Source organism: Bos indicus, chromosome 10, assembly GCF_029378745.1.
Source record: "Bos indicus isolate NIAB-ARS_2022 breed Sahiwal x Tharparkar chromosome 10, NIAB-ARS_B.indTharparkar_mat_pri_1.0, whole genome shotgun sequence".
In the NCBI taxonomy this organism is placed as follows: domain Eukaryota; kingdom Metazoa; phylum Chordata; class Mammalia; order Artiodactyla; family Bovidae; genus Bos; species Bos indicus.
This window is the reverse complement of record NC_091769.1, coordinates 77,289,523-77,298,084: the sequence shown is the minus strand read 5'-3', so window position 1 is coordinate 77,298,084 and position 8,562 is coordinate 77,289,523.

Below are 8,562 nucleotides of genomic sequence, written 5' to 3'. Positions count from 1 at the left end.
ACATATGACAAAAATAAGCTTTGTGAAGTCAGGAATCTTATTCTTCCTATTCTTTTATTGACTTACTGGAACTTGGAGGCATCTTTCTGGCACTGACTGTCTACTTGAACATAAGCACTTCAAGAATTCAAAACCAGCAATGGCACCAGAAATTTTAAAGCAGACAATAGTCAGAAGAAAATGCCTTGGGCATCCTAGCACTTTTTCTGACTTACATGATGAGCCATGGATTTTTAATTTTGGATTCCACATATGTTTCCAAATATCTCTCCATGTCTTCCAGGAAATATTTGGCTGGGTTATACCTGAGGCGCATCAGACACTCACAGGAACACAGGTTATGACTAGAAGTCATTCTTTTACGATAGTTTACCAGAGATATAACTCTCTCCCTAAAACAGAAAAAGTTGTTTGTTTGTTTGTTTTATGGTGGATGTTATTTCACACTCTTCTAACCACATTTACACATTACCTATAGCATTGGAAAGTAGCAAACTAAGGGCTACTTTCTTATGACTCTCACAGCCTTCCTGTCCAGCTCCTGTATCCCATGCTTTCTTGACTGCTCATCTGGAAGCCAGAAACATGGGTGGGGTAGATTATAAAGGCTAATTAAATACCATAAAATGTATATAGGATCATTAGAAACAAATGGCCTTGTTCTTTTTCTCAAGCACCCATATTCAAGCAGGCATTAAGCTCCACAGTCACTAGGAATCTAGCATCATGATTCTTTTCACAAGGAATGGGAAATTAATCACAGCTATGGAGGTGCCTTGTACTTTCCTATAGTAATAGTAGAAAGAGTAGGTGTGCTCTGGTTCCTTTAAACACAAAACCTAGACATGGGGAAATTTTCCAGACAGCTTTATGGAAATCTAGCCCTTTTAGAGACTTTCACTTCAGTTCAGTTCAATCATGTCCGACTCTTTGTGACCCCATGAATCACAGCATGCCAGGCCTCCCTGTACATCACCAATTCCCGGAGTTCACTCAAACACATGTCCATCGAGTCGGTGATGCCATCCAACCATCTCATCCTCTGTCATCCCCTTCTCTTCCTGCCCCCAATCCCTCCCAGCATCAGAGTCTTTTCCAATGAGGTCTTTTCGCATGAGGTGGCCAAAGTACTGGAGTTTCAGCTTTAGCATCATTCCTTCCAAAGAACACCCAGGGCTGATCTCCTTTAGAATGGACTGGTTGGATCTCCTTGCAGTCCAAGGGACTCTCAAGAGTCTTCTCCAATACCACAGTTCAAAAGCATCAATTCTTCGGCGCTCAGCTTTCTTCACAGTCCAACTCTCACATCCATACATGACCCCTGGAAAAACCATAGCTTTGACTAGATGGACCTTTGTTGACAAAGTAATGTCTCTGCTTTTCAACATGCTATCTAGGTTGGCCATAACTTTTCTTTCAAGGAGTAAGCGTCTTTTAATTTCATGGCTGAAGTCACCATCTGCAGTGATTTTGGAGCCCAAAAAGATAAAGTCTGACACTGTTTCCACCGTTTCCCCATCTATTTCCCATGAAGCGATGGGACCAGATGCCATGATCTTCATTTCTGAATGTTGAGCTTGAAGCCAACTTTTTCACTCTCCTCTTTCACTTTCATCAAGAGGCTTTTTAGTTCCTCTTCACTTTCTGCCAGAAGGGTGGTGTCATCTGCATATCTGAGGTTATTGATATTTCTCCCAGCAATCTTGCTTCCAGCTTGTGTTTCTTCCAGTCCAGCGTTTCTCATGATGTATTCTGCACATAAGTTAAATAAGTAGGGTGACAATATACAGCTTTGATGTACTCCTTTTCCTATTTGGAACCAGTCTGTTGTTCCATGTCCAGTTCTAACTGTTGCTTCCTGACCTGCATACAGGTTTCTCAAGAGGCAGGTCAGGTGGTCTGGTATTCCCATCTCTTTCAGAATTTTCCACAGTTGATTGTGATCCACAGAGTCAAAGGCTTTGGCATAGTCAATAAAGCAGAAATAGATGTTTTTCTAGAACTCTCTTGCTTTTTTCACGATCCAGCGGATGTTGGCAATTTGATCTCTGGTTCCTCTGCCTTTTCTAAAACCAGCTTGAACATCTGGAAGTTCATGGTTCACGTATTTTTGAAGCCTGGCTTGGAGAATTTTGAGCATTACTTTACTAGCATGTGAGATGAGTGCAAATTGTGCGGTAGTTTGAGCATTCTTTGGCATTGCCCTTCTTTGGGATTGGAATGAAAACTGACCTTTCCAGTCCTGTGGCCACTGCTGAGTTTTCCAAATTTGCTGGCATATTGAGTGCAGCACTTTCACAGCATCATCTTTCAGGATTTGGAATAGCTCAACTGGAATTCCATCACCTCCACTAGCTTTGTTCGTAGTGATGCTTTCTAAGGCCCACTTGACTTCACATTCCAGGATGTCTGGCTCTAGGTGAGTGATCACACCATCGTGATTATCTGGGTCGTGAAGATCTTTTTTGTACAGTTCTTCTGTGTATTCTTGCCATCTCTTCTTAATATCTTCTACTTCTGTGAGGTCCCTACCATTTCTGTCCTTTATCGATCCCATCTTTGCATGAAATGTTCCCTTGGTATCTCTGATTTTCTTGAAGAGATCCCTAGTCTTTCCCATTCTGTTGTTTTCCTGTATTTCTTTGCATTGATCACTGAAGAAGGCTTTTTTATCTCTTCTTGCTATTCTTTGGAACTCTGCATTCAGATGTTTATATCTTTCCTTTTCTCCTTTGCTTTTTGCTTCTCTTCTTTTCATAGCTATTTGTAAGGCCTCCCCAGACAGCCATTTTGCTTTTTTGCATTTCTTTTCCATGGGGATGGTCTTGATCCCTGTTTCCTGTACAATGTCATGAACCTCATTCCATAGTTCATCAGGCACTCTATCTATCAGATCTAGTCCTTTAAATCTATTTCTCACTTCCACTGTATAATCATAAGGGATTTGATTTAGGTCATAGCTGAATGGTCTAGTGGTTTTCCCTACTTTCTTCAATTTCAGTCTGAATTTGGCAATAAGGAGTTCATGATCTGAGCCACAGTCAGCTCCCAGTCTTGTTTTTGCTGACTGTATAGAGCTTCTCCAACTTTGTCTGCAAAGAATATAATCAATCTGATTTCGGTGTTGACCATCTGGTGATGTCCATGTATAGAGTCTTCTCTTGTGTTGTTGGAAGAGGGTGTTTGCTATGGCCAGTGTGTTCTCTTGGCAAAATTCTATTAGCCTTTGCCCTGCTTCATTCCGTATTCCAAGGCCAAATTTGCCTGTTACTCCAGGTGTTTCTTGACTTCCTACTTTTGCATTCCAATGCCCTATAATGAAAAGGACATCTTTTTTGGGTATTAGTTCTAAAAGGTCTTGTAGGTCTTCATAGAACCGTTCAACTTCAGCTTCTTCAGCGTTACTGGTTGGGGCATAGACTTGGATTACTGTGATATTGAATGGTTTGCCTTGGAAATGAACAGAGATCATTGTGTCATTTTTGAGATTGCATCCAAGTACTACATTTCTTTTGTTGACTGACTCTTGTTGACCATGATGGCTACTCCATTTCTTCTAAGGGATTCCTGCCTGCAGTGGTAGATATAATGGTCATCTGAGTTAAATTCACCCATTCCAGTCCATTTCAGTTCGCTGATTCCTAGAATGTCGATGTTCACTCTTGCCATCTTCTGTTTGACCACTTCCAATTTGCCTTGATTCATGGACCTGACATTCCAGGTTCCTATGTAATATTGCTCTTTATAGCATCGGACGTTGCTTCTATCACCAGTCACATCCACAACTGAGTATTCTTTTTGCTTTGGCTCCATCCCTTCATTCTTTCTGGAGTTATTTCTCCACTGATCTCCAGTAGCATATTGGGCACCTACTGACCTGGGGAGTTCCTCTTTCAGTACCCTATCATTTTGCCTTTTCATACTGTTCATGGGGTTCTCAAGGCAAGAATACTGAAGTGGTTTGCCATTCCCTTCTCCAGTGGACCACATTCTGTCAGACCTCTCCACCATGCCCACCCGTCTTGGGTGGCCCCACAGGGTATGGCTTAGTTTCATTGTGTTAGACAAGGCTGTGGTCCTAGTATGATTAGATTGACTAGTTTTCTGTGAGTATGGTTTCAGTGTGTCTGCCCTCTGATGCCCTCTTGCAACACCTACCATCTTACTTGGGTTTCTCTTACCTTCTACGTGGGGTATCTCTCCATGGCTGCTCCAGCAAAGCACAGCCGCTGCTCCTTACCTTGGACGAGGGGCACCTCCTCACCGCTGCCCCTCCTAACCTTGATCGTGGAGTAGCTCCTCTTGGCCCTCCTGCGCCCGCACAGCCACCGCTCCTTGGACATGGGTTTGCTTCTCTCAGCCACCCCTGACCTCCGACGTGGGGTAGCTCCTCTTTGCGGCGCTTGTGCACCGTCGCAGCCGCCCACGCTTAAACAAAAATTGTACCTATACATCCACTAGCAACATTTTTTAAACTAGATAACATATGCACATGATAAAAAAGAAAAATTAAAGGATGTATCAGTCAGTTCAGTTCAGTCGCTCAGTCCTATCTGACTCTTTGTGACCCCATGAATCACAGCACGTCAGGCCTCCCTGTCCATCACCAACTCCCGGAGTTCACTCAGACTCATGTCCATCGAGTCGGTGATGCCATCCAGCCATCTCATCCTCTGTCGTCCCCTTCTCCTCCTGCCCCCAATCCCTCCCAGCATCAGAGTCTTTTACAATGAGTCAACTCTTCCCATGAGGTGGCCAAAGTACTGGAGTTTCAGCTTTAGCATCATTCCTTCCAAAGAAATCCCAGGGCTGATCTCCTTCAGAATGGACTGTTGGATATCCTTGTGATCCAAGGGACTCTCAAGAGTCTTCTCCAACACCACAGTTCAAAAGCATAAAAGGACATAAATTCAAAACATATAAAAAAGTTCCTCTTCATACTGTCTCCTAGTCTTCTTCCCCTAAGGTATTAGTGTCACCGTGTGTGTGTCCTTCTAGATGTATTCTCTGAATGTATAAGCATGTATGTATACATTGCCTTAAAACAGATCTAATTCCTTTTAAAATGTTTTTTATTGTAAGAGTATAAAATACATAGAGTGATCTTGTTTTTTTTATTATTTAGCACTCTGTCTTTGGAAGCATTCCGTATTAGTGCATGGCATTCTGCCTCAGTATTTTTGCCTGTTGTGTAATATTTCATAACATGAATATACCACTAGCCAATCCCAATATTGAAAGATTTTTCATTTTTTCCCAACTTTTGCTATAATAAAAGCTTTTCAGTTGGCTTTTCCTTGTTAGAAAATGGCTTCAAATACCGCTGAGTTATTGAACAGATATTTATTGAACACCTACTATGTTCAATACACAGTGCTAGGCCCTGTAAACAATAGTGAAACTAAGAATATTCCTATACATTTCTCCTTCTTCAATTCATTTGGTCACTTTGCATGTCTATGCTCTGGAATTTCTAACTGTCCCACTCAGGTCTATAACTAAAAACTCCTTCTTCATCTATTAAAATACTAATCTTCTCTTCTAAATTTACTTTACTATGGCAAAAAGGGAGTTCCCTCGTTCTGAATCTTTAAACTATCACATTGGAGACTGTATATCAATTCTCTCTTCAAAAATACACCTGTACTTTATTTCAGAGTTACAGAATTTAAGAGTCTGGGATAAACCTAATGATCATACAGACACCATCCTCTTTATTTTCTGGATGAGGAAAGTAAAGCTAAGAAGAGAAATGACTGGGCCATGGCCACACTCCAGCTTATTTTTCTGGTACAAATTGGTTCAATATACTCTCCCATCTTTCATTTGAAAATAAAAACTCACTTTCACTGTGGTCATGATGGAGTAACAGGGACCTGATTTACTCTGTCTTAAACAAATAGAAACCAAATAAGCTATATATATACAACTGTTTTCAGATATTAGACAGCATACAGTACAAGACAGTCATTTCTGAAAGAAAAACAAATGAAGTGAAACTATAATTGCCCCTGCTTACTGCCTAGAGAGATTCCAGGCTACAGTATAGGCAAATTCAGTTCAGTTCAGTCATTGAGTTGTGTCCGACTCTTTGCAACCCCATGAACCATAGCACACCAGGACTCCCTGTCCATCACCAACTCCCAGAGTTTACCCAAACTCACGTCCATTGAGTCAGTGATGCCATCCAACCACCTCATCCTCTGTCATCCCCTTCTCCTCCTGCCCTCAATCTTTCCCAGCATCAAGGTCTTTTCCAATGAGTCAGCTCTTCACATCAGGTGGCCAAAGTATTGGAGTTTCAGCTTCAGCATGTCTTTCCAATGAACACCCAGGACTGATCTCCTTTAGGATGGACTAGTTGGATCTCCTTGCAGTCAAGGGACTCTCAAGAGTCTTCTCCAACACCACAGTTCAAAAGCATCAATTCTTCTGCGCTCAGCTTTCTTTATAATCCAACTCTTACATCCATACATGACTACTGGAAAAACCATAGCCTTGACTAGATGGACCCTTTGTTGGCAAAGTAATGTCTGTGCTTTTTAATATGCTGTCTAGGTTGGTCATAACTTTCCTTCCAAGCAGTAAGCGTCTTTTAATTTCATGGCTGCATTCACCATGTGCAGTGATTTTGGAGCCCCCAAAAATAAAGTCAGCCACTGTTTCCGCATCTATTTCCCATGAAGTGACGTGACCAGATGCCATGATCTTTGTTTTCTGAATGTTGAGCTTTAAGCCAACTTTTTCACTCTCTTTCACTTTCATCAAGAGGCTCTTTAGTTCTTCTTCATTTTCTGCCATAAGGGTGGTGTCATGTGCATATCTGAGGTTATTGATATTTCTCCTAGCAATCTTGATTCCAGCTCATGCTTCTTCCAGACCAGCATTTCTCATGATATACTCTACATATAAGTACAGGCAAGGGAACCCCATAAAGCCTGGCAGTTTTCCTGAAGTTAAGGACTGAAATTGGCTAGGGTGGCTAGAATTCGTAAGGTAGGAAAGCTTCATGGAAAGAGAGAGAAAGAGTTCTGGAGATCTGCAGGGGCTCCCCCACAAATCTTCTGCTGAATACTTATCAGCACATGTGTATGAAGAAACTACTTGAGGACAGGAAGAGAAACACCTGGCAGGAGCAATTACTGGCATTCACACAGGGCTGGAAATAACCTGCATTCTCAACAACCTGAAGTAAAAACTTTTTAGTATATTGGGCAACGGGTTGAGTACTCAGAAAGGTACTGCCTCATTAACAGGCTAAAGGCAACTTTGCTTCTGCCCATCAGAGTTTAAATGCAAGCCTCAAAAGGATCTAACTATTCCCAAGTAGAAGGAAATGGCAACCCAGTCCAGTATTCTTGTGGAAAATTCCATGGACAGAGGAGCCTGGTGGGCTACTGTCCATGTGGTCACAAAGAGTCAGACACGACTGAGCAACTAACACACGCATTTCCAAGTAACTTCACTGTGTCCCAGAACATAACTCAAAAATAGTTAAGGCAATCAGTGCCCTCCCTGCGGAAGTCCAGCATCAAAAAATATGAAATTCATGATGCCTGTAATTCAATTTTTTATTGGCACTTGTTTTTTTTTTTTTAATCTGACATACAAATTGAAGCAGGAAACCCCAGAATGAGGAAAACGAATAAATCCTTCAAAACAAATAAATCTGAAACAAACCCAGATATGGCACAGGTGATAAAATTAGTAGGCAAAGACATGATAACAGCTATTATAAACAGCTCTTGCAACTGTGCTCCATATGCTTAAGAAAGCAGAGGAATAAATGAGTATGTTAAGGAGAGAAAAGAAAGATATTTTAAAAAGACCAAAGTCAAACTTCTCAAGATGAAAAATTCAGTATTTTAGATGAAAACTCTGATCTACTATGGGAATTATAATTTTGCCATTATTTCCACCATTATCAACATCATAGAAAATAATATTTTCATTGGGTCTAAAAATACTCCTTTTCATATAAAAATCTCAATGTGTATCAAAACCATCTATGTAGTGTTTACACAGTAAAAATATGTTAGCTGCACTCACTATTGGTATTTAGAAATAATAGGAGCAGTGCATGGCTTTTTCTGTATGCAAAATATGTGAAGCCAAGCGTAACTTCCATTCAGAAGTGCTTAAAGTCCAATGTAGAACAAAAAATTGGGTTCTGTGACTTCATTTTTAAGCTTGGTACATGCGTAAATTAAAGAAAAAAAGTTTTATATGTACCACTTAGAACATGAAATAAAGCTAGAGATTTTTGGATCCCTGCCAGGATCAGTGATGTCGGCATTCCCAACAATTTATTGATGAGCTGCAGTCTAAAGTACCTAACCTAAGAAACAGGGGTAAGAAGGAGAAACTCAAGGAAGAGGCAGAAGTGGGACCAAAAAAGGAACTCTTATGAAAGTGGGGAAAAAATGTAGGACTACAAGTATATATGAATCTCCCTTACAGAGGCAGAGAAGGAGATATCACGGAAATGCAATCAAATTTAACCAACACTTATGGAGAGCCTGTTATCTGCAAGACACTATACCAAATGAAATATGATCCCTT